Source organism: Parus major, chromosome 1 (genome assembly GCF_001522545.3).
Source record: "Parus major isolate Abel chromosome 1, Parus_major1.1, whole genome shotgun sequence".
Lineage (NCBI taxonomy): Eukaryota > Metazoa > Chordata > Aves > Passeriformes > Paridae > Parus > Parus major.
Genome location: NC_031768.1, coordinates 112,547,599 through 112,574,640, shown reverse-complemented (window position 1 = coordinate 112,574,640; position 27,042 = coordinate 112,547,599). Strand labels below are relative to the sequence as shown.

At 49.9% G+C, this 27,042-nt stretch overlaps 1 protein-coding gene across 3 annotated transcripts in view; it reads left to right on the top strand.

The window, feature by feature from the left end:
- The window catches only part of GDPD5 (glycerophosphodiester phosphodiesterase domain containing 5), a 104,343-nt gene that overhangs the window by 3,445 nt on the left and 73,856 nt on the right, over positions 1–27,042 (top strand). The window contains exon 1 of one of the 3 annotated variants that reach the window (XM_015635703.3): positions 4,443–4,529. The exons of the other annotated variants lie outside the window; for them this stretch is intronic. The gene's annotated coding sequence lies outside the window, so the exon portion shown is untranslated. Of the gene's footprint in view, positions 1–4,442; positions 4,530–27,042 lie in introns of those variants that run through there. 3 annotated transcript variants of the gene reach the window in all.

Below are 27,042 nucleotides of genomic sequence, written 5' to 3'. Positions count from 1 at the left end.
GTGTTCTCCCCACTTCCTCCAGAAGTGCCCACAGATACTGGCAGGACAACTGCCTGAATGTTTGGTGCAATAGTCCGTCATTGCTCAATAGCCTGACAAACAACAACAACGAGTTTTATTTTTTTGTATGCAATTAAATATTTGTAGAAGATTTCTGCCAAGGAGTGGTTTCAAGGTACAGAGCGTTCCCCTGAAGGGTGTTCAAACAAGCACCTTCGGGGGTGGCGGTGGGGAAGTTTTTTGTGCCTGTGCCTCCATGCATTCCATGTTTCCACATTTGGAATCCATTCCAGGTTGGGATTGAGCCCTGTCTTTTTTGTCCTCCTGGTCCTCGGGCAGGATTAGTCCTGATGGTGAAAAATGAAAAATGTTTCTTTTTGTGACTATTTTTTTGCATGTGTGACCCTTGCTCTGGTTTTATTTCTTTTTTTCCCCCTGCTGGATGAAGGGTGAACTGGGGATAGGAGAGGGGGAAATTGCACCTTTCCTGGGGTGCTGCACAAATCCGGGCACCAGCTCTGTCCCCATCTGTGCAGAGCCCTGCTGGTGGTTAATCTCTTCCTTGGAAAGAGCCTGGACTGGTTTTAATGCAATTCCTTAGTCATGACAAACCTGACTCCTCCTGCCCTCCCTGCACCTCTCTCTGTGCTGGAGCCACGCTTTCCATGAGGATCTTGGGGTCCAGGCTGCTGGGTCCTGGAGGTCTCGGAGCTGATGGACTGTAAGTTTATTCTCTTCTTGTCTGGGGAAGCTCAGAAGGATCTGTTTCACTTTCAGAGTTACCACGTGGCGCTGTACCAAAGCCGCTTTTTATCTCCCACTTTCCCCCTTAGGTGTCAGCTTGACTTTAAATTTATTTATTTTTATTTATTCATTTAAAATCCTGCTGCTTCTCTTCAAATGCTTCTGCAGCTTGTAAAACCTCTTGGTAAATGTCTGGCTCCTGTGTTTTGCTTCCCTTTCCTCCTCGCTGAGGTGAAATGAAACTTGTCCCTCCCCCAGCCCGAGGTGAAATGCACAGAGCAGAAATATTCTGGTCCTTGGCTGTTTTTAGCTGTGCTGAGTTTCAGGCTCACGTTTGCCCAGTGAAAGCAGCTTGTATCTGACTGAAATAGTCCAAGGTGAAACCCAGAGTTTCCTCTAGTAGGTATTTTTGGGTGTAGCCTTTAAAAAGATGTAATGGACTGGTTGTACCCTTCAACGTCCACGTGTTCTCCTGAACCACTCTAGGAGATTATATTTGGGCCACTTAGCTGGTATTGATGAATCTCTTGAGCTGACAGTCACCTAATCATAAATCAAGTCTAAAATCAAGTCACTGTTTTGCTTTCGTGCTGCAGAATTGCAGAAAAACAAAATACATTAAATTTTCCTGCCTGGAGCTGGAGCTGGCCCCAGCCCGTGGTGAGCTGCTGGGAATTGGCACCTGAAGGTGACAGGGGATGCTCAGGGTATTCCACAAGATTCTTGGGAAGCAGGGCTAATCCTGAGCAGGGCACTTAAGAGCTTGGAGGGGATTTGAGGCTCAAGTCTGGGCTTGCTGTCCTGCAGAATTGCCCTGGACCTTGCTAGGAGGGAGGGACCTGGCGTGGCCCTTGGGAGGTGTCCCGTGTGTGTGACCCCATTTCATCCCTGTGAGCTGACTGAGTAAAACCTTGGGGAATGGGGATAAAACTGGCACCTCTATCCCAGTCATGCCTCAGGTCCTCTTGCTGTGGCCAGTGCTTCCCCACTGTGCTGCCAAGGGGCAGGATGGGGCTGGGGGCTTCCCAGGTTATGGCTTAAACCCAGTCCCTGGGATGGATAGGAAGGGCTTAGGTTTGTTTACAGGGATTTACCACCGTGCTGAGGTCACTCTGTGATACCTGGGGGAGTGTGTTATCTGGATTGGCTTTTATTTCTTTTTTGCCAAGAGGTAATTAATGCTTTCCTTGGGATTAAAATATTTCCTGCATGTTTCCTGGATGTCCTGCATTCCTTACACCTACAGCTGTTGGTGTAGGAAAGAGTCATCCAACCCCTTGACCTTTCTCTGAGGGGAAAAAAGGCTCTTTTGGAGAAGGTGGGAAGTGTGTTTTCAAATCCCTACTATTTTGAGTAACCTGGGCTAGTGGAAGATGTCCCTGCCTGTGGAAAAAGATGATTTTTATGACCCCTTCCAACCCAAACCTTGATGTTTCTGTAATTCTCCTTTCTTGCATGAAGCAGCCCCATTAAGAAATTCCTTAAGGCTGTCAGGTAGGGAGTGTTTTGTAGACAGTTTCCTGATCAGCAGTGAATTGTTGAAGGTATTGTGGGAATTTTGGTAGCAATCTGCCTGCTAATCATTCAGGAATGTTGTCATTGAGACTTGAAATTGTCAGTCAATCCTGTTGCAGTTTGAAACCCAGCAAAGAGGCAGCTCCTGTGCCCTGGTTTGGGTGTCCAGGCATGATTTTCTCCATTTCTCTCAAGCTTTTGGGGCTTTCTCCATCCATGGCTGTGGCTGGTTGGTCTTGGAGATCTGCACAGTAATAGTGCCTGAACAGTCCTTGAGATCTCTACATTTGGGGTATCTGGGAGCCCTGGAATTCATCAAGCCAAGAAGTGAGGTGAGACCTTCTCAAACACCTATTCTTAGATTTAGATTTCACATGCAAATTACATTCATCATCGAGGATTGCTCTGCACTTGGGGCACTGGGTTTGTAATCCCTGCTTTCCAGCTCTTAGATATCAAACTGCCCCCCAAAAATACAGATATTGCTGTCTCCCTTTTCCCTGGGGACTGGGAGCTCCCACACCACTTGCCGTGTTGCATTTGATGCTTTGTGAACAGAGAGGGGTGGCAGGCTCTTGTTTTCGGGGTGATTTCCCCTCCCTGCAAGGGCTTTGGCATCACTTGGAGGTGGCTGACAGCTTGTAAGATCATCTCCTGCTTCCCTGCTCCTGCCTGGAACCGGGAGGCAGGATCTGCTTTCAGAATGAAGCAGCTCAACAGTCTTTAGCTGTGAGTTAATCACCCAAACGCAGAGTGCTTGCAGCCCTCATTAAAATCCTGATTTAAAGTGCAAGGTTGACAGCTCGGCTGGAGATACTTTCCCTTATCACGACTGTTTCCTATTCCGTCTCCTCTGTGTAGGAACGTGTTTGTTTAGGGGTTTTTTTGGTTTGGCTCTTGCTCTGGGAGAGCAGTGTGTTAAAGGAACGAGGTGTAAGGCAGCTGTAGGTGTCCAGATGTTCAGGTGGTGGGAAGAGGCGTGCTCTGCTGTGTCTGATGCTGGCAGGGACAAACCTTTGTGCCTCACAAGGTCACTGTGTGGCTGCACGTTCCTGAAACACAGACCCTGCCAGGGCTCCTGGGACAGGTCTGCTTTGCCAGGAGAAATAAAGCTGCTTGTGGGATTAGAGGGATGGAGCTGCTGTCCCTGAAAGCACAGGCAGGAGCAGTGTGGGAGGGGATTGGCCTTCCCTGGGTTTGTACCTGGGAAGATTTCAGCTCCAATCTGAGGTACAAGGGGTTAATGTGGAGCTCAGGCCTTGTCCTGTGCTTTGCTGGGCCTCAGGAGCTGGGTAGAATCATTCTCCAGTGGTTCTGTGAAGGGAATCTCTGCCTTAATGGTGCTGGTACCCTGTCTCCCTGTCACCTGGAGCAGGGGCATGGCTCCTTTGGGTGGTCCCTGCTGGTGAGAGGTGTCAGGAGAAAGGTTGGCTTGCTCATGGCAAGATGGGATTTGACCTGAAAGCCAAGGCTCCTGCTGGGGCTGGTCTTCTTGAAGCATAAACACCCACTGTCACAGTGGGAATGTGACTGGCTGGGCAGGAGGGGAGCCTGGGGAAGCTCTAACCCCATGTCCAGACTGTTTAGAGCTGCCCTGTAATGAGCAGATACAGATCCACTTCTAACAGCACAAGAAGCTTACATTTACGAGTCCTCTATGTTTCTGAAAGGGTCAGCTCACTCTGTTAAACCCCTTCTGTCATGGGAGTCCCTAAATCCAAATTTTTGGGGTAATTGGTTGTATAGAACTGTATTGGACCTGTGAGGAAAATCACTTTGCTCTCTTGGCTTCTCCTCTCCCAGTTCAGGGGAAATAATGGCTTTTTTCCCCATTTCCCTGAACTTTGCAGCTCATCTGCAGTGTTTTCTGGAGGGACAGGTCTGGAGGACTGGCTTGAAGTCTGCTCTGCCCCTGTCCTGGAGCAGTTTGGGGGCTGTGGGGGGAACGCAGGGTGAGCCCTCGAGGTCACGAGCTGGGGCAGATGAGGCCAAAGGAGTCAAACCCCAAAGTGTCTGCTCCAGTTTCTGCACCTTCCCAGGCATTGTGTGCCTCCCCTTATCTGGGCTGATATTTGCAGTGCTGATAAGAGAGGGTCTGTAACAAGTGTGCTGTGCCACAGATAAAACCTGCAGTGCGTAAGAGCTGTTCCAGCTCGGGCTTATCTGCACTATGAAACCTGAATATCAGCAGGGCTTCGGGGATGAGGCTGCCCAGGGTCCCTTAGCACAGAACACTCAACCAGGAATTGTGCTGCGAGTGCTGCTGCTCTGTAAGTCCCTCTGCAATGTGCTTTTATTTTGTTTTTTAATTTAAATTTTGGGATCGGAGTTTGTGAACTGGCTGTGTGTGCCTGGTTGTTGTGTGCTCTGTGTGTGGGTAATGAGGTGGTGGCTGCTCTCAGCATGGGTTGAACCAGGCTGGAGGTGTTCAGTCCCCAAAAAGAGGTGTAGATGTGGCACTTGGGGACGTGGTTTAGTGCTGGACCTGGCAGAGTCAGGTTACTGGTCAGACTCGAAGGTCTTTGAGCTGTTTTCCAAACTTAAGGATGCTTTGAGTTCAGTTTAGGGATTCTTGCATCTCTCCAGGCTGCTCTTTGCTCAGAGGCAGAAATCCTGGAGTTTTTGTGCAGCCATGGGGAACACCAGTGCAGGGAGCAGAGATTTCCTGCCTCATCTTGGTGCTCCTTCAGGGCTCTGACCTCTGTAAGGGTGATTAAACATTGGATTGAAGCTGGCAAAGACTGAAGTGATGGAGAATTGCTTGGCCTTGGGCACGTCCAGGGGTGGCCACAGCTGCTCTGGGCACCCTGTGCCAGGGCTTCCCCACCCTTCCAGGGAACAATTCCTTCCCAATATCCCATCCATCCCTGCCCTCTGGCAGTGGGAGCCATTCCCTGTGTCCTGTCCCTCTCAAAGCCATGCTTTAGGCTGGCTGAGCTGGGCTTATCCTGAAGAAAATCAGCCCTGGCAGTGCTGCAGGTTGGAGGAGATGGGTTGGAGAAAAGTGGGAGCAAATTCTGGTTGCTGTTCCCTGCTGCTATGCCCAAGGTCAGCCTGACCGTGGAGCTCCCAAGTTGTTCCCAATTTTTCCAGCCAGCAGCTGCTCAGCTGTGTGAGCAGCTAATGGGGTTTATCAGCCTCCGGTGCTTCTGCCTGGGCTTTGTCAGAGCAACCTAATCCCAGAGAGCCAGAGCTACAATAAATGGGAATAGGAGTTCCTGGGGCCGTGCAATTCCAGTGCCCTGTGTAGCAAAGCCATCTGATTTCTCCCAGAGTTGATATGCTGATTGTTATATCTGAATTGAGTATAAGGCTGGGGAGAAAGAACATCCTTGGTGCTTCTTACAGCTCCAAGCCTGCAGGCTTGAGGCACTGTCAGAGTTCTCTGGTTTAAAAATCACAGTCAGGAAACACAAACCAGCCTTTGGAGGGAAGGGCTTGCAGTGACTCCAAACTTCCCTCTAACAAGGAGAGCTGCAAACTGGATCCCTGACCCAATTCCTCCTTTTTGATAGGGGTTTCCTGCTTCAAGCTGGAAGTGAAATACCATTGTGAGGCAGCCTGGGCTCTGTCTTCTCCTGCTTGCTTTTGTCTGGCCACCCTAAAACTTACTGTTGTGTTTCAGCACTGCCTGAAGCTTATGAGCTGTTTTGTCCCCAGATTGGCCACATTTGGTGGATGATCCCATATGTTTGATTCCAAAAGGCTGTTACTTTTATTTTTTTAAATATTGTTTTGTTTTGGGTTTTTTTCTGTGAAGGAAAGGTATGAAATAAATACTGCCTAAAAGGCTTGTGGCAGTCAGCTCTACTGAGGCAGCTCTTGGACAGGGCTGTGAGGAAAACCCTGTTCTGTCTCATGCCCCATCAGGTTTAATGCTTGCTAAATGGCAGAGCTGTTGAGAACAAGCTCTGGGCTGAGGCACTGGAGCCAGTATTAAAAAAAATAAATATTGCTGCAAGTGGCTGAGCTTGGATGTAAATTATGCTGTGAGTGGATACACAGGGACTGCTGAGGTGTCTGGATTCCCCCCAGGGCTCACTGCCAGGTGGGAGCCTTGGGAATTTGGGAAGGCAGCCTGTGGGGAAAGTCCTGTGTCCCAGCAGTAATAAATCCTCTCCCTACCATGCAGCATGAGGGCTGTGTTTAAATATTTGTCTTGCTCAGCTGCAGAGGCTGATCTTTTCATTTTGCCCATCATTTACAATGTGACAAAAAAGAAAAAGAAAAGGGTTTGCCCCTTGTCTGGCTTTATAGAACTATAAAACAATGAAAAATCTAATGAAGACCTGTCTGCCACGGTCATCCTGGAGCTCTGAGGGTTTGGGTCTTGCCTGTGCCATCTCCCTCCTGTTTCTCCATGGGAACAGGGAAGGACTGAGCTTTTTATCCTGCCTTTTAAATGGAAAAACACTTGAGCACCACAAAGAAGTAATTTGTTGGTTATTTGTCCTAAAATAATGTGACATAACTTAGGGTGATGCTGTGATGATGACTCTGAAAGATGTCAGATACTGAAAAGATTTGGGATCATCACCCTTTTTCTTGCAGACACCAGTGGTTTTTGGCTAAGAAAATAGGTGTATTTTCCAGTGACTGCAAAATAAAGGATGTGGCACTGCTTCAGTGGGGCAAGATGAGGGTGTGAACACTTGCATACTGTAAAAAGGCAGACATGGAGATTGATTTTCTGTCTTCCTTGGGGGTTGTTGAGCCTTGTGAGGTGGGAGAGAGTGTCTGGAAAATGCTGGGTGGGAGCCTTTGCCTGGCTGCACCATTTTACTGCATAATTTTTGCTCTGTTTTAATTGTAACCTCAGCTTAATGTCAGTCTTTGCCACGAGCAGCGACACAGGCCCACTGAGGAAATGGAATGGGACAATGGAATGGGAATCTGTAGTAGATTTTCTCCTTCCCTTTTCCTTTCTGGCAGGTTTTTCTCTGGTGCCAGAGGATGAACCCTTGTTTTGTGAGCATTTTATTATTTATTTCCCTGCTGTGATGGATGTTAAGCAGGTACCAGAAATACCTTCAGCTTTGGACACAACCTGCCCAAAACAGCTCTGGGAGCTCTGCAGGGGGAGGTGTTTGGCAAAGAGCTCTGCCCAGTTTAACCTGAACCAACAATCCCAGCTCACAGAGCATCTTTGGGACCACTGGGATGTGAAGGTGGTGATGGGAAAATCTGCTGCTGCTGCAGGGGAGTGTTTCACCACCTTGTGGGATGCTCACCTGGGCTGTTTTGCAGCTAAAACCCATCCCCTGAGCATTGTTTTTATTCACCCTGGTGGCTGAGTGCACCTTGGTGTTCTGGGGTTGGCCTGGGAATGTGACAGAGCTCTCCAAACCCCCTCAGTTCCCTGCTTGTAGTGACTGGGGGGTGTGGAGGAGGCAGGTATCCCATGGATAAATGGGATAGGGGAAAAATCCCAGTCTTATGGGGCTGGGTAGAGGTGTCTGAGCTATTTCTGGGCACTTTTCCCTGAGAGCCATTGGCACGTGGAGGTGTCTGGCAGCTGAAGCCGCCTCTGCTGCTCCCCCAGCCCTGGTTCCCAGAGACTGGGGGTGGCTCTGAGTGATTTGGGAGGGAGGGCAGCAGGGAATGTGTTGGCTCCTTGCTTTCCATATGGAAGTGGCACTTTCCCCTGAGGGGGTGGCAGTGAGGGGGGATGCTGAGCACGGGAGATCTGCTTGTTCACAGGAATCCCCTCCCTCTGGGGGTGGAACAGCACGGGGGCTGCTGCCAACGGCGTCACTCGGCTTTCTGAAATATTGTTGGCAAAAATGTGCCTTTTCAGACTGAACACGGGTCTCCTTAGGACAGCCTATGAGCTGTTATGGGGAAAAAAACAAAACCCAGAATGAAGTGAAAACTGGTTTGTCAGGAGAGAGTTTGAGGCTGCTCTGTGTCCCCCTCACCCTGGCCAAGGCTGGTGCAGTCCCTGAGGGAATACCCAGTGTCCCCACAGAGCATTCAGCCTATCCAGGCTTAAAGGTGAGAATAAAGTCAATTTTCTCTTGAGATGTCATCTCCCAAAAAGCTTCCCTCTGGTGTGAGCTTATTTGCTGCCAGGCTGGGGACAGCAGTGACAGAACTGTGTGTCACTCAGGTTTATTGTTGTTCTGGCAGTACAGGACCTTGCACTGCTGGTCCAGCAAGATCCTGACCTCAACCCTGCCCTCTGGCATTCCCTGTGTCCTGTCCCTCCAGGCCTTGTCCCCAGTCCCTCTCCAGCTCTCCTGGAGCCCCTTCAGGCCCTGCAAGGGGCTCTGAGCTCTCCCTGGAGCCTTCTCCTCTCCAGGTGAGCACCCCCAGCTCTCCCAGCCTGGCTCCAGAGCAGAGGTGAGGATTCTGCCCAGCCCACAGGCAGTGTATGGATGGGTGGCTGCCCCAGTGGGGCTGCTGACAGCATTTCTAGAGATGTCAGTGCTTATTTGGGCTCTGAAAGAGCTGAGGGTGCAGCAGAGCTTCCCACCCAGCGTCTGAGGAAGGTGCTGTGACAGTGGCACGTCACAGCTGAGCTGTCACCCAGCGCAGTGACTCTGCAGGGAGCCCTTGACCTGCTGCTGGTTTTGGCCATGGCTGAGCTTGGCTGTCCGTGTTTATCCAGCACAAATGGATTTGTCACCCAAGTGCTTGATCCCGCTCGTCATTCGTGTCGCTGGAGCAAATCCCACTCCTGATTCCCTGCCTGCCCACCTGCTCTGCTGCTGCTGGGCTTGCTCTGCTCCCCCAGCTCACCAGCACTTCATGAAACCTCTCTGCTTCCAGAAATGCAGGTAGTCCTTGAGGCTTTCTCATCCTGTTTCTTGCTGGGTGCAAAGATGATGCTGCTGTGGCATTTGCTCTCCTCTCCAGCTGTTGCACCTCTTGACAGGTTTGCTTTTTTTAACAGTTTAATGTAGAACAAGCTCTGAATTACATTGTGTGGGTGGGATGCTTCTCTGACTCTGCTGCAACTTGTGGAACTTCCACGTGGCAAAAAATGGCTTTTGAAAGAGCTGTCTCCTGAGTTTTTCCTGTCACGGTTGTGTTTTCTCCTGACTCCCAACTCCCTGCTTACCAATGCTGTGCACAGCACTGAAAAAGCACTGAGACCCTGCCTTGCACCCAGCCCAGGATAAACCCTGAGCAGGGCAGGCACTAATTCTGGCATCACACAGCTCCCTGCTCCTGCTGTGGGAGAGCTGAGCTGGGAGCCATGGCAGCGACGTCGCAGGTACCCAGCACAGCAACCTTGGAGGAATCTTTATCGTGGTGGAAACAGATGGAGTTTGACTTGGTGTCAGTTCTGAGCCCAGAATAACTCAATTTTAGGGCAGGGGAAGTGGAAAGGTACAATGCTGCCACAGCCTGGATGCTGACATGCAGGAACTGAGCTCTGTGGGGAGCCATGCAGGGATTATTTCCACTTTGGGGAAGCCTGGCCATGAGAAAAAACCTTACTTGGATGTGTTTTGTCCAGGCTTTTCCTCGGGAAGGTGCTAAGCAAAGTGTGCTGAAGCATCTTCTGGTGACAGATCCCACAGGTGGAGGCTCCTCTGGGAGAAGGGATGTCCCAGCTCATGGTGATTTGGGATCTGAGGGGTAAGAACCTGCAGAGGTTCCCTCTTCCCCTGTCACCCACTCACCCTCCATACACAACACTTGGCTTTAAAACTTGCCTCCCTCAAACCTGTCCCAAAGCCTCCATTTTATTTATCAACTGGTTTAATTCCTTTTGGGATGGGATCAGGTTCAGCACTGGTTGTCCCTGAGCTGGGTGTGTCTGATTCACAGCCCTTTTCTTGGGGGGTCAAGCTCTCCCTGGCATGGGAGCAAATCTTGAACTGCAGAATGGTTTGGGTTGGAAGGGACCTTAAGGATGAGCTCACCTCATCATCCAGGCTGCTCCAAGCCCAAATTCCAGCCTGGCCTTGGACACTTCCAGGGATCCAGGGGCAGCCACAGCTGCTCTGGGCACCCTGTGCCAGGGTCTGCCCACCCTCACAGCCAGGAATTCCTGCCCAATATCCCATCTATCCCTGCCCTCTGGCAGTGGGAAGCCATTCCCTGTGTCCTGTCAGTCCTGGCCTTGTTCCCAGTCCCTCTCCAGCTCTCCTGGAGCCCCTTCAGGCCCTGCAAGGGGCTCTGAGCTCTGAAGATGTGTGAGAACTGTGGACTGGGGCTCATTGTGCAATAATTAAAGGTTAACCCCAGCAGTTCTTGCTAATGTTTGCCTTTTGCTTTAGAGGAAGGAAATGGGATCCTGATCTTTAGCTCAAATGCCATCTGTACTTCCACTAACAAAAGTAAGTTTGTGATGTGCTTAATGAAGCCTAGGAAGATGTCTCAGATAATGGACAGAAGATATCTGCCCTTTAAAGACTTCTGCTTCCCAAAGGGCTTCCTGTTACGGATAAGGCAGTGAGGCCTTGTTGTTTTGGGGGGTGTTTTTGTTTGGTTGGTGTTTTTAACTGTGAGTTTTCAGAGGAGAAAGCCCCCTTGGAAAGCAGATGGCAGAGGTGAATCACGTGCTGCTTCCCTTAACGTTTGGGTGGAAAATGTTCCCTGGAAACCGGGCTCTGGCTCTCTGGAGATGCCAATGGAAAGCTGCAGGGAAAGAAGTGGGGGAGGATTTCAGAAAAGTGGTTTTAGTGGTTTAGCTTTTCAGAGTCTGGTTGTCAGCCTCCCTAAGCCGAGACTTGGGCACCAGAGGTGGGAATTGAGCTGGGTGACATCTGTGCTTCAGGCACGTCCCTCTCCTCGATGGGCTGGGACAGCCCAGATAAATCCACTCAGTTGGTGCCTGTTTGGAGGAAAGCCCTGTTCCAGAGCAGCTCTGGGAACTTGTCAGGAGATGTCATTAAGGAGGGAGTGGGAACTGCCCTGGTACTGCTGCTGTGGCATTGAAACACTTGGGTATTTGTAGGGAAAGGTTTGAAGATAATGGGGCTTCTTGATGGTAAACAAATGTGTCCACTTCACTTTGGGAAGAGGTGCAAAGATTTGACGTTTCCAGCACTAAAAAAAAGCAGGTGAAGAAGAACTTGGAGGCTCATGCAGCATCTGAGATCCATTAAAATCCTCTGCTTTGAGGCACTGGGAATCAGGGAAGCACAGACTGGTTTAGGTGGGAGGGACCTTGGGGATCATCCAGCGTCCCACCCCCTTCCTCTAGTGCCACACCTTCCTCTGGTCCAGGTTAGTCCAAGCCCTGTCCAGCCTGGCCTTGGACACTGCCAGGGATGGGACATGGGTGAGCCAAGGTAGGGAAGCTGCTCTGCTGGATGGGATGGGGCAGAGCACAGAGCTGAGATGCAGCAGCAAAGGGCTGGGGAGCTTTGGGATTAGCACTAAATCCTGTGCACAGAAGGAAGCCTTGAGGCTCCAGATGTCTCAGATGTCTGGCATTTGAAGGACTTCTCCTCTGGTAAGGTTTTTTGGTTTTGTTTTTTTTTTTTTTTTGCTGAGCCTGGCAGTGAAAATCCCCAGAATGTCACAGTTATTGCATGAGACTTATGCACTAATAGGATTTAATTTCTGCAGAGTTTCTGATGAGAGGAAGAAGTACCTCAAAGGAGCACAGGTATTTTGGGAAAGGCTTTAGTGAAATAAAATTCAGCTGCAATCATGTTACAGCAGGGAAGCCTGGAGATAAGTGAGATGGAGTTTTATCACTTCCACATAGGGTGTGCACAGCCCTGTCTCTCCCACCTGTCCCTCAGGTGTTCCCTGCTGGAAAGAGAGGGATTGTCTCAGTGAAAGGGCTGTGTTGGGTCCGCTTGCTTTCCCATGGAAGCTCCTGCAAGGCTTGCAGAGGTCCTGCTATCCCAGGGTTTGAGTTCCTGACCCAGTGGGGAGCTGCTGCATTTTGCTCTCGTTTCCTTGCACTGTCAGGGCTCCTGGGGAGCTGGAGTGAGGAGCCAGGCTCAGCCTTTGCAGATTGGAGGGGAAGGGGAGTGTGGAAGGTTTCCTTCCTGGGGAAAAGGGCTGGTGATGCAGCTTGTGGGGGGGGAAAAATTCAAACAAAGCAGCTTCTCTTCCCTTCTGGCTCAGGGTGGGGTGTGATGTCAAGGTGGAGCTGAAGACATTCCCAAAGACTATGGGAATGTTTTTTCTTTCCTTTTTTTGAGGGATGGGGGAATTGGTTTATATGCTTTTCTGTTCAATCTCTCAAACAATGCTGCTTCCCCTTCCTTGGAGCGATTGTTCCCCATGGCTGACTCTCTTCCTTCCCCTTCCTCCCCATCGTGGGAAGCGCTCTCCTGATGATGATGGATGGGCTTGGATTTACTCTCTGCTTTACCTTCCTTTGTCCTGCTCAGCTCTCTTATTTTTCTTTGTAATTTCTGCCCAGATCCTCATCACAGGGTGGCCAAACACAGATGTTTCGGTGCTGATGGAGGGAATTAAGTGTCAGAGCAGCTTCTACCTCCACCCCTGAACTTGGCAGGGCTGGGTTAATGACCCCATGGTCCTGGAGGGCTTTTCCAGCCTCAGTGATTCCTGATTCTACTGCCTGAGACATGGGACTGCAAAGTCTAACAGACTTTCTAGCTTCATCCCTTGAGTCCATGTAGTCTCCTCCTGGGAGAGCCACTTTCTTCCTTTGGGGAAAAAAAGAATGGTCTTTTTGGCCTAATCTCAGACCTTTTCAAATGCATCCATTTTGGCAGACACGATTTATTTCTTTAATTGATTTTGTTTTTCAATGCCCAAGAATCCCAAAACAGTGGTTGGGCCCTGGCACAGGTTGTGCAAGGCAGCTGTGGCTCCCCCATCCTGGAAGATGAGATTGGATTTGTCCTTCAGGAGCATTTCCAAGGCAAATCTGTCATAAGCCAGGCCTAGACAGAGCAGCATGGGAGGAGATGCTGATCTCTCCACTTAGACTTCACTGAGGGCACGTGAGTTAAGCTAGAACTGAACAATTCCATGTGCCACATGCAGGAATAATAAACCAGTGGCTACTCCAAGCTTAAGGATGTAAGTGACCACCTGATTGTGCAGTAACTCCACTGTGACCTGTTTCTTTTGGAAAGCATCCCCCAGACTCCAGATAAGAACTTCCAGGTCCTTCCAGCTTTTATCAGAGGAGCTTCCTGCAGGGAGCTGTTGGTGATTTGTGCTGGGGAGGAAGAGGAAAGGCAGGTGGGTGAATATTCCATGACAGACTCCAGGATGGCTCATGGAGTGAACTGGGAAAGGCAGCAGCAGGCTGGGGGGTTCTGCCCTCTCTTGTTAGGTGGAAACACATGGTCTGATGAAACAACAGTGGATGAGAACCTGTTTTAAGGGATTGTATCATGCTTCAGCAGAGCCAGGATAGTCATCCTGTTGATAAGGCCAACACCCACTGTAAACTCAGTAATTAGCAGTCTGAGCTTGGGAGAGGTGCTCTGATGGAAACCTGGGGCTTCAGGATAAAATAGAAACCTGTGGTGGATATTGAAAAGCCTCATTCCCTTTGGCAGTGGTAAAGGACCTTCTTGCATGGAAGTCTGAAAAAAACCTCCTTTCTGTGTCCTTTTCACGGCCCATGGTTAGGAATTGCAGGTAATCCCCTGAAATGATTATTGACTGGAGAGCTGCCTGGAAGTGCTGCTGTTTGCTGGCTTGACAGATGATAAAACCCTAACCCAGTGTGATCTGAGTGTCTGTCCTTGCTGCATCCCAGTCACCGAGGCTTCACCTGCGTCTGGTCCAAAGCCAGCTGTGTTTTTAGCCAGTGTTTCCGTGGGCAGTGTCCAAACTGTTTGGTGCTGTCCCAGGGGGACAGGAGTGGCTGCACAAAGGACTTTCTGCACTGAGAGCTCATTGAGGGAAGCACAGGAGTGATGGGGATGCTGTGGGAGCTGGGGTTGGTGGTGGCTGCTGCAGCAGAACTGTTGGGTTGTTCTCTGTGATTCCTTGTAGTTGCTTTTATTTAAGATAATAAATAAAGGAATTGCTTCTGGCAGCAGTTTTAAAGGAGATCTGGAGGAAGTGGCGAGTCTCTCTTTAGCAGGGGGCCAAACACTGAAGTGTTGACCTGGTGCTGGCCAGGCAGAGGATCTGGAGCTCCTGGGTTCTGGGAAGCAGGGTGAGATTCCTCCTTCCCTCCTCTTGGGAGACCACAACTCCCATAGTGATGTTCCCTGTGGCATTCCCTGCTGGAGGAAGACAGCAGAAAGTTGGGACAAGTCCTGTGGGTACTCATCTAAGCACTGCACCTACACATCTGCTTTTGTCCAAGGGATAGCATCACTGGAAATGTCCAGAAATGGCAAATAAATCTGCAGGCCAAGCTCCTGTGTAACCTGCAGCTGCCCTTGGGTTGCTGGAGCCTGCTTTGGATCAGCAGCGCTCCACAAATCCAGCAGTGCTGATTTTCTGCAGCTGATGGTTTTCCTTCCTTTCCAGTATCCTCAAAAGGAAACAAATCCATTGGTTTGGGTGCCAGAACTCGCCGCTGACTCTGCAGAAGTTGTTTGTGTCCTTTTTATTTTCTTGCCCCAGAGTTTGGGCCCTAGGGAAGGGACTTTTGGAAAGTTCAATGGAGAGCTGATCCAGAGGCATAGGAAAGAGCGGGGGAACAGAGTTAACAGATAAACATCTCCAGCCTCCAGTTGCTTGGAGAGCTCTTGCATTGGCTGTGTGATACTCGTGTCCCAAACATAACAAGTGACAGGATGGGAGGAAGTGCTGCGGGAAGTTTAGGTTGGATGTGAGGAGAAGTTTCTTTCCCTAGAGGAGTGGTCAGGCTGAATAGGGAAATGATGGAATCACAGCCCCTGGAAGTGCTCAGAAAGGTGTGGGGATTTGTGGGGGCCAACAGCGTGGTGCTGGTTAATAGTTGGACTCAGTCTCTTTGAGGCCTTTCCCAACCTTAGTGATTTTGTTTAAACACAACTTTTTTTTTCTTATTTTTGCGGTAAGTCTTAGTGGGATTCGCTCTTAAAAGCAGATACCCATTAAAAATCTAGGAAACTTGGTCTAAGTGAGGAATCATTTAGGCTCTAAAAGATTGTGATTTGTTATCAAGATTTGTGCCTTGGAGCTGTGTGGTGGCTGTGTTGGACCTGCTGCTCTTGGTGGAACCCTGTGAAGACTCCAGGAGGCTCCTTGTCCCTGGTGGGGAGTTTCTGGCTCCTGTCCTGTCCCTGGTGGGGAGTTTTTGGCTCCTGTCCTGTCCCTGGTGGGGAGTTTTTGGCTCCTGTCCTGTCCCTGGTGGGGAGTTTCTGGCTCCTGTCTTGTCCCTGGTTTGGAGGTGCCAGCTTTGGCTCGGTGCTGCAGGCGGCTGTGGGGGAACCTTTGTGTCATATCCTTGGGATGGGGACTGGATCCAAGGCTGGGGCAGGTCCATGGGGCTGCAGTGACTGTGGTCCAGCTCCTGTTTGTTCAGGCTGCCCTTGGCCCTCTGGATAACCCCCTTTAATCCCTGGATTTACCCAACATCGGTGTCACCAGAGAGTGTCTGAGCAGAGATTAGCCACGGGTGAATGCGGCCGCCCGCGAAAGCGCCGAGGGAAAACTGAAATCTTTCTGTTGCTAAAAACGACCCCCAAGTCCTTACTCTGTGTTTTGATTTTAAATTTTTATTGTTTTTTTTTAGCTTTGTGTTGTGAAGCAATGACTGCGGTTCCTAGAGAGCTGCCCAAGGGCTGTAGTGCCACGGGTACCTCATGCAAAGGCTCCTTCATCCTGAATCAGAAGCATCTCTGTTCTCTGCTGTCCCCTGCACGAGCCAGGTGCCCTGGAGGTGACAGCTGGGGCTGGGCTGGCTGTGTGCTGCTCTGGCTGATCCTTTGTGGGAGATGAGCAGCAGGCTGACCTGACTGAGGGGAGCTTGGTAGGCTGTGGGGTGCATCCTTGTGGAGGGGGAATTGGGGGGAAAAGAGTTTTTAAACTGAACTTTTGAAGGGGAGGGGTGCTTTAGAAACGCACAGGTCTGAAATGCTCACAGAACAGCAGAATATGCTGAGTTGGGAGGGACTCATCATCTGAGCTGAGCTCAGACAGGCTTGGCTGTGATGGCTTGTGCTGGCACAAGTTGGACAGTGTGGGATAGTGGGAGGTGTCCCTGCCCGTGGCAGGGGTGGGACTGGATGAGCTTTGAGGTCCTTTCCAACCCCAGCTATTCCATTATTCTAAGTCATTTTTCCCCTGAGACCTTCCCACCCCTCTGGGATGGGTGACAGGGACGCCCCACGTGGAATACTCAACCCATCACCACCAGCATTCCGTGCTGAAGGAAATCTGCTCAGAGCAGAAGGCAGCCTGGGAATCCTGACTGAAAAAGGACATGAAGCAGAGTGTCCCTGCCTCCTGGTTATGAATTTAACATGAAACAGGGCTTTTCACATGTTTTAAAAGGTTGGGAGGAAAGTTGATGGGAGGACATTTGTTTGCGTTTCCTTTGGTGGAAAGGCTCAGAGTGTGTTTGTAAAACCACACATCGGTTTATTCACTACCAGAATTAGGCATCTCCTGGACTGGTGGGATCTGCTCTCCTCTGAGGAATTTAGATTCAAAACCAAAGAGAAGTTTGGGAAGATTACAGCAAGAAAAGACGTTTAACGAGTGTTTGTCAGGAAAAACTTCCTCGGTGCCCTTGTCTCTGTGTTATCTCGTTGTGCCTCTGGAGGAATGCTGTTCCTGGAGCAGAAGGTCACAGTGACACGTGTCAAGCTGCCAGTGTTGGCTGCCTTGCTCACACACTGGCAGCCCTTGTAGGTTGTTGCCTGAGGGGTCCTTTTTGTTGGATATCTCATTGACAGCAGTGGGGCTCTTGTGGCACAGGAAATTTGGAAAGCATTTAAGGATCTTGTGGAGACTTCTGTACCACGTTCTGTGATTCTGTGAACTAGAATTGGTGGTTCAGGGATCAGAGTAATAGAATACTTTAGGTTGGGAGCGACTTTAAAGCTCATCCAGTGACATCCCTGCCATGGCAGGGACACATTCCAGATTGCTCCAAGCCCCATCCAGCCTGGCCTTGGGCACTCCCAGGGATCCAGGGGCAGCCACAGCTGCTCTGGGCACCCTGTGCCAGGGCCTCCCCACCCTCACAGGGAACAATGCCTGCCCAATATCCCATCCATCCCTGCCCTCTGGCATTCCCTGTGTGCTGTCCCTCCATGCCTTGTCCCCAGTCCCTCTCCAGCTCTCCTGGAGCCCCTTCAGGCCCTGCAAGGGGCTCTGAGCTCTCCCTGGAGCCTTCTCCTCTCCAGGTGAGCACCCCCAGCTCTCCCAGCCTGGCTCCAGAGCAGAGGGGCTCCAGCCCTGGAGCAGCTCCGGGGCCTCCTCTGGACTCTGTGCAGCAGCTCCAGCTCCTTGTGCTGCTGGCCCCAGGGCTGGGGCAGCTCTGCAGGTGGGGTCACACCCCAGCCCAGGGTTCTGGGTGCCAGTGCATGAGGCAGGTCATGTCCAGCTGCTCACACACCAGTACTCCCAGTTCCTGCCTTGCAGGGCTCTGCCCAGTGTGTCCATCCCCCAGCACCTTGAGCTGTGTCCCTCCAGATATTCCTTGGATGTTTGTGCTGACACAGGGCTTTAATCTTGGCTTGTTCTTGGTGACAGAAGCCCTGTGAGCTCTGAGCACTGAGGAGGTTTGTGGGGGCAGAAATGCAGAGTGCCGAGTCGGGCTGGTGCCATTCCCGATGTCCTGTGCTGCCCCAGCAGGGAGGGGACTGCAGTGGCTCTGCCAGACGTGGCACATGTGCAGCCATGAGGGCACTGCTTGAGCTGCAAATGCCTGACCTGGCTGTGGGTCAGGGGAGGGCACTGTTTACATCCTGTAATTAACACATGTGAGTTAATCACCGGGGCTGGCGTCGCCCTGTCTTGTTGCTGCAGTTGGATCCCTGTCCCAGAGGTGACAGGAGGCCAGCAGCAAAGATGTGTCAGCTTGGGCTGTTGGTGCTAATTTATCCTCCTCCCCTGCCCAGTGTGTGTTTGCAGCACATAAATCACCATCTTCGTAAGTCAGGGCTTTAACTTCTTCCTCTTTTTGGCCTCTTGGAAAACCTGCTTTGTGCAGCTGTGCTGGTTTGTTTTTTTTTTGGGAGCACATTGAGAGGTTTGGGTTTGGAAGGGACCTTCAAAATCATCCATTTCCATGGGCCTGGACACCTTCCACTGTCCCAGCTTGCTCCAAGCCCTGTCCAGCCTGGCCTTGGGCATTCCCAGGGATCCAGGGGCACCCACAGCTGCTCTGGGCACCCTGTTCCAGGGCCTGCCCACCCTGGCAGGGAAAGATTTCTTCTGATTATGAACCTCTGGGGCAGATTAAGGAAAGTTTAGCAGAGGCAGAGCCTTGAACACAGCATTTCTGGTGCTTGGTGGGATATAGAGCTGCTCACAGAAGGCCAACCTGAGACTTTTGGTGGATTTCACAGTATTTCATTGACTCTTGGAAACTTGGGTGTTCTAATTACGGTCCAGTGCAAGTGAAAATCTAATATTTGGCTGGTGACTGTTCTGAAATATGCTGATAGGCTGCTGGAGGGATTAAAGTGGCAAAACAGGGGATGTTTGTGCTGTATTGATTCCCCACTACCACTGTCTTTTATTTGGTGAATGCTACTCTCGTTTGGGCTGCAAAAAAAGATCTTTGGTCTTCTTCAGTTTAATGAAAATTTCAGAGGGTGGAATTTGTCTTAGAAGGATGCAGAAAGGCAAATGGGGATGGTGACTGAAAACCTCCTCTTCCATTGTGTCCATAGCACAGCATCTTGCTCTGAGCTGTGTGAAAAGACTTGAATTCTGTGTCTAACGAGGCTGAAGGTGGTGAGGGACAAAATCCAGCTTTCTTAGTAGCTGCAGAAGTGACCTTCTTGTTAAAACCTCAGGCAGTTCAGACTCCTAAAACTGCCAGGCCTGTAAGAGACACAGTTAATTAACATTGAAGCAAATTTGATGGGGAGTTAATTTATATCCTTATCTCCCTCAAAATGTCATGGAAGGGTTGATGGGCCTTTGTCTCCCAAGTGGTGAGGGAGATCAGTGTCTTCTCCCAGGTAACAAATAATAGAACAAGAGGAAACAGCCTCAAGTTGTTCCAGGGGAGGTTTAGATTGGAGATGAGAAAGAAATTGTTCATGGAAAAGGTTGTCCAGTCGTGGCACAGGCTGTGGAGAGTCCCAAAGGCGGCCTGTGTGCATCAGTGCCTGAATTCAAATATAGCAGTGCATCAGTGAAAGATCTTTGGAAAAGGCTGGGAGAAGATCCCAGCTGAATTGTGGGGAATTTGAAGAAAAGGAAGGATGGTTATGAAGCCTTATTTCCCTGAGAACTGGTTACATTCCCAGGCTGAAAGAAAGACATGGGATGGCATGGAAGAGGGACAAGCATCCAACCTTTTGAGGCACATTGTGGTGAGTTTGTAGCTCTGATTTCCAACTCCATTTTTGAATTTGCTGGATGGCTGTTGGTATTCCCAAAATCTGCAGCTGGAGTTCCACAGCAGCTGGAGAACTCTGCCTTCAGTCAGAGCTTTGTCTTCAGTTATGGAGACGAGTTTGAGGACACAGGAATGACCCAAGCTTCTGGCAGTGCTTTGTCCAGCAGGCACAAGGTTTCCTGCACAAAAATCGCTGTGGCTTCCCTGGAGCAATAACTGCTGTGTTTTCATGGAGCAGGATCAGGGTGATCTTGGCTTTGCCTGCCTCCCTGGCTGTTCTGAGCTGTGCTGTTGTGCTCCTCTGTCAGGTGGTGGTGTTACAAGAAAAGAACTTTGAGTGAACGGGGTGTGATTTTCTCTACTTTTTCCTCAGTGGATCTCCCACCACCCCTTAGAAACGGAGGAGTTTGACTCTTTGTGGAACACTTTTTCTCCCCCTCCCACTCTTTACACACAAGTTGGGTGTCTTAAACTCCTCCAACCCAAAGAAAATCCATGTGGAGTTAAATTTCCTCATTGCCCAAATGCCTGGTGGGACAGATCTCCCTGGGAGCTCTTGCAAGCACCCCTTGTTTCTGTCCTGAAACAACAGGGGCTTGAAGTGCTTGGGGACTCCATCCTGGAGCTGAGAGCTCCCTTCCTCTTGGGTTGTGTAGGAAATCTGCTCATGGATTAGGCAGGAAGGTCACCTGGGATGTGGGAGGAATAAAACAAGTTTGAAAGTCTCTTCCACCTCCCAGGTACTTGTCTAAACTCTTGGGCTGTTTGCAGTCTGGCTTTGGTGGAAAAGATTAGATGTTTCATTTAATATTCCACCTCTTTTTTTTATTTTTATTTTTTTTTGGTAGGGTGAGGGAGATTTTTGTAATCTGCATCCCATGGAGTTGGAAAAAGTTAACTTGCCTGCAGCTGTACAGAAAAGGCAAGGCCAAGGGAGTTGTTTGGGAGGTGTTGGAATGTTCCAAACCCTGGGGAGAGCCCAGAGGGAAGCGAGGAATCACCTGGCAGGGTGTGCTTTGGGTGTCTCCATAGGTGGTGATGAGCAGGATTCCACATCCTGGGCCTGTTGCAGGATTTCTTGGATGTTTGGGAGGCTGGAAGAAACCCAAATGCTGTCTGTGTGTTTAAACATCAAAATTATACCACACATGCTTCCAGAGCCCAGGCTATGGCATCTGTGAATGGTGGAGGAGAATTTTAAAGCCTTGTAGTGATTCCCCTGCTGGTCCTTTAGGATAAAACAAATCTTTCCTTAATCAATGTTGATAAACAGACTGCAAATTGAAATGACCTTATTCCTTATCATTTTTTTCATTGATTTTTTTTTTTTAAATTTTATTTTCTTGCAGTACAATCCCTGAACAACCTTTAAATCTGAACCACATTTTTCTGCTCAATGCTCCTATGGTGCTGATAATTCTTCTCTCCTTGACATTCTTTCATCCCTGGGTATTTATGTGTGTGTAAACAGAGAGCAACAATTCTGACTTGCCATCCCGGGGCTCTGTGACCATTTCAGACATAAACTCGTCTTAGATCTCAGTTCTGTCTTTCCACATAATAAATTACCAGCATTTATTGGTCTTTTGACATACAGGTTTCCTAAGGGAAAAGAAGGAGACTGGCTGAACAAAGCCTTCTCTATAATCAGAATTTGCAGCAGGCTTTGGACAGAAATTGCAATTCCTGGCCAGAGCAGCAAGGATTTTATGGCTCTGTCTATAATTTCATTTATGCCAAGAGGAGGTTTGGGGAATGCTGGATCCTGTACCTTAGACTGCCTCATTAAAAGACAAATGTGTATGATATATTAGAGGAATTGCATGCTAAGCACTGATGAAAACTCAGTTTTTTTTACGGAAATTCATCACTAGAGACGGTTTTAGAGCCATGTAGTAATTTGGGTTGGAAGGGACCTTAAAAACCATCTCATTCCATCCATCCCCTGGCATGGACAAGGACACTTTCTGCTAGCCCAGGCTGCTCCAAGATGGAGATGACTGGGAAATGAGCTGGATCTCTGCTTGGGGTGACAGTGATGGCTCCTCTTCTTGGCTGTGTTTATTCTTTGTCACCTTGTGCTGGCACAGCTCAGTGCTTTAAAATCAAAACCTTTTGCAGTGACACATCCTGGACTCTCTGACCCAAGCTGGGGGCTGACCTGATCAGCTCCTGCCCTGCCTGAGATGGAGTTTCTGACACCTGGAAGGCTTTCTCCTCTAGAAAATTCTGTGCTGGGAGGAAGACTTCTCGTGGCTCCTGAAGATAACTCTGGTTTTGGGACTGCACAGAGAACTGGACCCTTCTGAGATGGAAAGTCCTGGGTGAATCTTGCCACTGGTTCCAGCTGGGATCAGGGACTGGGCTGACTGGACTCCATCCTGCTGGGGTGAGGAGTTGGTAAGGACTTTCCTGCAGAAGGTCAGTGGCTCCTGGGCAGGCAGCTTGTGAAGGTCTGGCTGACATCCTCAGCTGGGATGATAAAACTGGGAATCCTCCACTGCTGGAGGGGCTGGCTGTTCCTCCCCTCTGGGATGTCCCTTGCCCTGGGACAGTGGATGGCCCTCGTGGAGACCTTGGCATTCCCTGTGTGTCCATCACAGTCAACCTGATGTGTCCATCCCCTCTGTGGCTTTGTCCCTGTCCCCCTCCCATCCTGGGGACAGGTTTGGAGGGAGGCTGTGGGAAGGCTCCAGCCCTCCCAGCTCCCTGGAGGATGGTGCTGCTGGGCTGGGGAGTTGTGGCCTTGTTGCCTGGCCAGAAGGGTGGTGGCCTTCACCTCCAGAAGAGGCATCGCTGCAGCAGTTCTGGCAGGGCTCCTGCTCCTGTCCTGCGCTTGCAGAGCAGCAGTAGCAGCTGCCTCGTGCCCTCTCCCAGTCAGGAGGGAGAAGTAGGTCAGAATTTGCATTCTTTGCCCAGATTCTCTGCATAACTTGAAGACTTTTTCCTTTTTTCCCCCCCTTTTAAACGCCTTGTTCCTGTACGTGCGTGTTCCTCGGGCTCCCCTGAATCAGAGGCTGAAGGCTCAAATTCAGATGTATAATTGGTCTTTAATATCAGTCTTCCTTCCAAAAACACTTCTGAGAGACTCCTCACATGCTGACAGACCAATCCCAGCGCGTCAAATTCTGAAAGAAATGCTTGGGGCAGCGTCTTCATTTTTGGCTGCTGTGTTGTCTGGATCAGGAGCTGAATTTTCTCCTGTAGTTCTTATTTTGCATGACAAGAGTGAGTAATTGGGGTGAAATCATCTGTGCTGCAGACTGGGATGGTGAGATTTCTTTTCAGTGCTTCTCTGGATGGGTTTTTTTGGGTTTTTTTCTTCTGTTTTGCAATGTCCTGATTGGGTGGGGGTGGAGAGATGGAGCACAGAAGGATTGTGGCAGCCAGAGAAGAGTCCAAGCATTGCTGCAGGGCAGGCAAGGAAGATTTTGGCGTGGTTTTGTGCAATGTGAGAAAAGAGAGCTTTGCTGTGATGAGCCAGATGAGGTCTGATGTGATGGGACAGGAAAATTGTGGCTGCCCCTGGATCCTGGGAAGTGTCCAAAGCCAGGCTGGACAGGGCTTGGAGCAGCCTGGGACCAGTGGAAGGTGTCCCTGCCATGGCAGGGGTGGCACTGGATAGGCTTTAAATCCCTCCCAGCCCAAACAATTCTGTGATGATTCATGTGTGATTCAGCATCTCAGGCAGATTTTTCAGTAATCTGGCAAAAAAAAGCGAATGTGACATCCTGAGATTGGATGAGATTTCCAGAGGGTGATGGCAAGACAGACCTGCTGCACGATTCTGGTCTTCCTCCATCTGTGGAGGTGATTTTTGATTTGGGCTTTTGTGGTTAAATCCTCCAGAGGCTTCATGTTCATTATTGTCAGCCTGAAAGAAAGCACATTGTGTGGTCTGAAGGCAGGTGGATGGGTGAAAGTGACAGAATTGCTGAGACACGATGATTATTTTAATGCATTTTCACTATATTTTTAAAGGAATATTTTAAAAGAACTTTTTAAATACTTCACTGAGATTTTGCTTTGTGTTTCCTATAACAAGTACGTGTTTTTATCCAAAACCTCTCTTTTCCTGAGGAGATTTCTGTTCCTGCAGTGTCTGCTTTGTGCTGGTGGAGCTGCCACCTCAGCCTCGTGCAAAGAGCAGGAATTGTCACGTCTGCTCCCACTGTGCCCCCATGAGCTGCCAAAAAGTGTCAGCAGCTCTGAGAGGGTTCTGCACAGGGACGATCTTCTGGGAGCTGAGCTTTTCCCCGTCCTGCCTTTGCTCTTTGATCTCTTTCCTTGGGGCTTTGGCGTGTTCAAGCCTTGACAGTCGGAAGGCTGAGCAGAAGTAAACAGAAGGTTGAGTCTTCTCCAAGTTAAATCCAAATTTTTGGGCTTAACTTTTAAGTTAAACCCTACTTTTAAGTTGGATGAACTTTACTGGAGGGTAGATTTGGGAGCTGCAGTGAAATCACACTTGATTTCTTTGTTCTCTCTGGTACCTGCTGTTTGCATTAATCCTATGGAGGTCCTGTTGCTCCCCTCAGGTTTTAGGCTGTAACATTGCTCCTCCATTGTGTATTCCTGTTCTCAGCGACCAAAAAGGGGGAATTGAGTGTTGTTTTTGGAAATGTGGGCTGTGGCTGGAATCCCTGGATCATGCTGTGGTCAAACCAGAGTGCTGCAAGGGTCTTGTTGTCCTTCACTCCGCATTCCCGTCTCCATAAACAGCTTTTCTTGAGCTCTGCTGCATCTGACCTGCTCCTCACCTCCAGGCAGGGTTTAAGTAAACCAGTTATCCTCTGGCTTAAACTAAATCTAGACCTAAACCCGCCATCCTCTGCCTGGATGTGGAATCTCCTCTCTGTGGGTAACAACAGGCAGGATGCTTGGGCTGCTGTGTGGTGAAGTCTTGGCCACCTCGTGCTTATCTTGTGAGCAGAATTTCAAAGCCCAACAAGATGAAAATACACAATGAAGCTTTTTCTGTCTCCAGGGCCTGATTTTAGCAGGAAGTCGATGTGAACTTTGGCTTCCTTGTGCTACCTTGTCTTGTAAGTAAGGGGATGATGAATGGGGCTCAGCTCCTACCAGGCAATAACTGGAGCTGGAAATCCTTTGGACTAATAAACTGCACTGCAACTTAAAGCAAAAATTCAGCCTTGTCAGAATACAAAGGTGAGGATGATCCTGAACACAGTTTATGGATCCTGAAAATGACTGCTGGCTGCCAAACTAAAAATAAAGATCTCTTCTGGAGAGTGTTTGCCACATAACAGAGGAGAAAAGCCGCTGGCAGCTCTGGTTTGGGGGATCCAGCGCTTCAGCCTCCACAGGTGGTACAAAGCACGACTGTGAATTAAAAAATGAAAATCTCAGGAGCCTGTGTTGTGGCTGGGATTGGCTGGTGGGTGTTGGCACTGGGACTGTCAGAGCTGATCCTCTACCTGCTCTTATTCTTTTGCTCTTTGAGGCGATGAAAAGGTTTAGGTTTTCTTTTGGGGCAAAAGAGTTGATGTGGTTGGCTCTTCAACATGGCATGAGACAGCAGTGAAACACTTCTGGTGATTTGTCTTCTCCTGTGTGCTCTGCTCCTTCCTCCAGCAATAGCCCTGGCTTTAGGCAGAGGCTTGGAGCTGAAGCTCTGAGGTTGTTGCTGTTTGTGTATTTTGTTCATCCTAAAGTGATGTCAATAACAGGAGGAAGCTCTGAAAATCAGGAATACTGGCTCTTTCAAGATGCTTAAGTTTGTACCCACTTAGCACAATCCTCTTAAAAATAGTGACAATGAAAAAATGAATATAATTGTGGCTCTCCACCCTTCTCTCCTTATGTTGACAAAGAATGTCATTACTCTGCATCTTGTCCCGTTCTGAATTCTCTGGCCAGGGAGCAGGAGCTGGGGAAGCTGAGGTGAAAGCTGGTGGCACAGGGATGGGGTTTCCCAGCTGAGGGTCACATCAGCTCTTTTGATCTTACTACAGAAGAAAGCAAAAGTGTTTCCCTGGAATAACCACTGGCTGTTCCTGTCTGAAAGCTGAGCAGCTTTTTCTTTTTGGAAACTTTCCCAGAGATAAACCTGGAGCCCGTGGTTTGTGATGTGGAGACACTGAACTGGGGTTGGAAGCTTTAAACACATTTATAGAATGGTTTGTGTTGGAAGGGAGCTTCAACATCATCCCATTCCACATGGGCAGGGACACCTTCCACTGTCCCAGGCTGCTCCCAGCCCCATCCAGCCTGGCCTTGGGCACTGCCAGGGATCCAGGGGCAGCCACAGCTGCTCTGGGCACCCTGTGCCAGGGCCTCACCACCCTCCCAGGGAACAATTCCTTCCCAATATCCCATCTAACTCTGCCCTCTGGCAGTGGGAAGCCATTCCCTGTGTCCTGTCCCTCCAGGCCTTGTCCCCAGTCCCTCTCCAGCTCTCCTGGAGCCCCTTCAGGCCCTGCAAGGGGCTCTGAGCTCTCCCTGGAGCCTTCTCCTCTCCAGGTGAGCACCCCCAGCTCTCCCAGCCTGGCTCCAGCCCCTGGAGCATCTCCATGGCCTCCTCTGTACCTTTTTCCTGGCATCCAGCTCTGCTGGAGTTCTGGGATTGTTGGGCTGGCTGAGCTTTCCCTGCGCAGGGACTTCACGATGTGACCTCCATCAGCTGTTCTGTGCTGTTGGCTGGGTGTGGGGCTGGGATCAGCCACATTAGCTGAGGAGAAAACATTCAGAAGCTCGTGTTTAAAATGCCTTTATTGAGCTGCAGGAGAGATTTAAGAGGAATCACGCTCAAATCCGCACAAAACCTGAGCCACCTGTTGCAGGGAGAGACCTCTGGAGCTGAGCTGAGCTGTGGCTTCACACCTGGGGGCTGAGCAGGTGTTGGGTGGCAGAGATGATCTGCTGTGGGGGAGGAAATGTCCTTAAGCTGTGAAACAGCCTCCTGAGAGACGGAGCGAGACGAGGCTCGGAGCCGCCTCGGCGCCCTCGCTCCGCGGGGATGGATTTGTGAAGCCCAACAGATCTGGGGACCCAAGTGTGGGTGGTGTGTGAGGAAAGCACTTGGGTAATGTCCCTGGAATAGAAACCCAGCCCTGCTGCTGGAAGCAGGTGGTGTCAGCTGTCTGCCAAAACAAAAAGGGAAGGTTTTTTAGGGTTTCACTCACTCCACACGAATTTGCACCAGAAAAAAAAAAAAAAAGAGATGAGAAAACTTGAAGTTCTCAAGTGCTTGGCAGAAGATTGAACAGCAAACAACTCCATTTGAGAATACCTGGAATTGAAGTGGATTTTGCTAGAAATACTGGGACAGTGTGTTTGTTTTTAGCTCAGTGAGCATGTTCTCACCCTCTGAGTGCTGCTGAGGATGAGCCAAGCTAGGGGGTGAGGACTCGAAGTCTCACAGGCTCCTCAGAAGCACTGCAGTCTCTGAAGACAGGAAT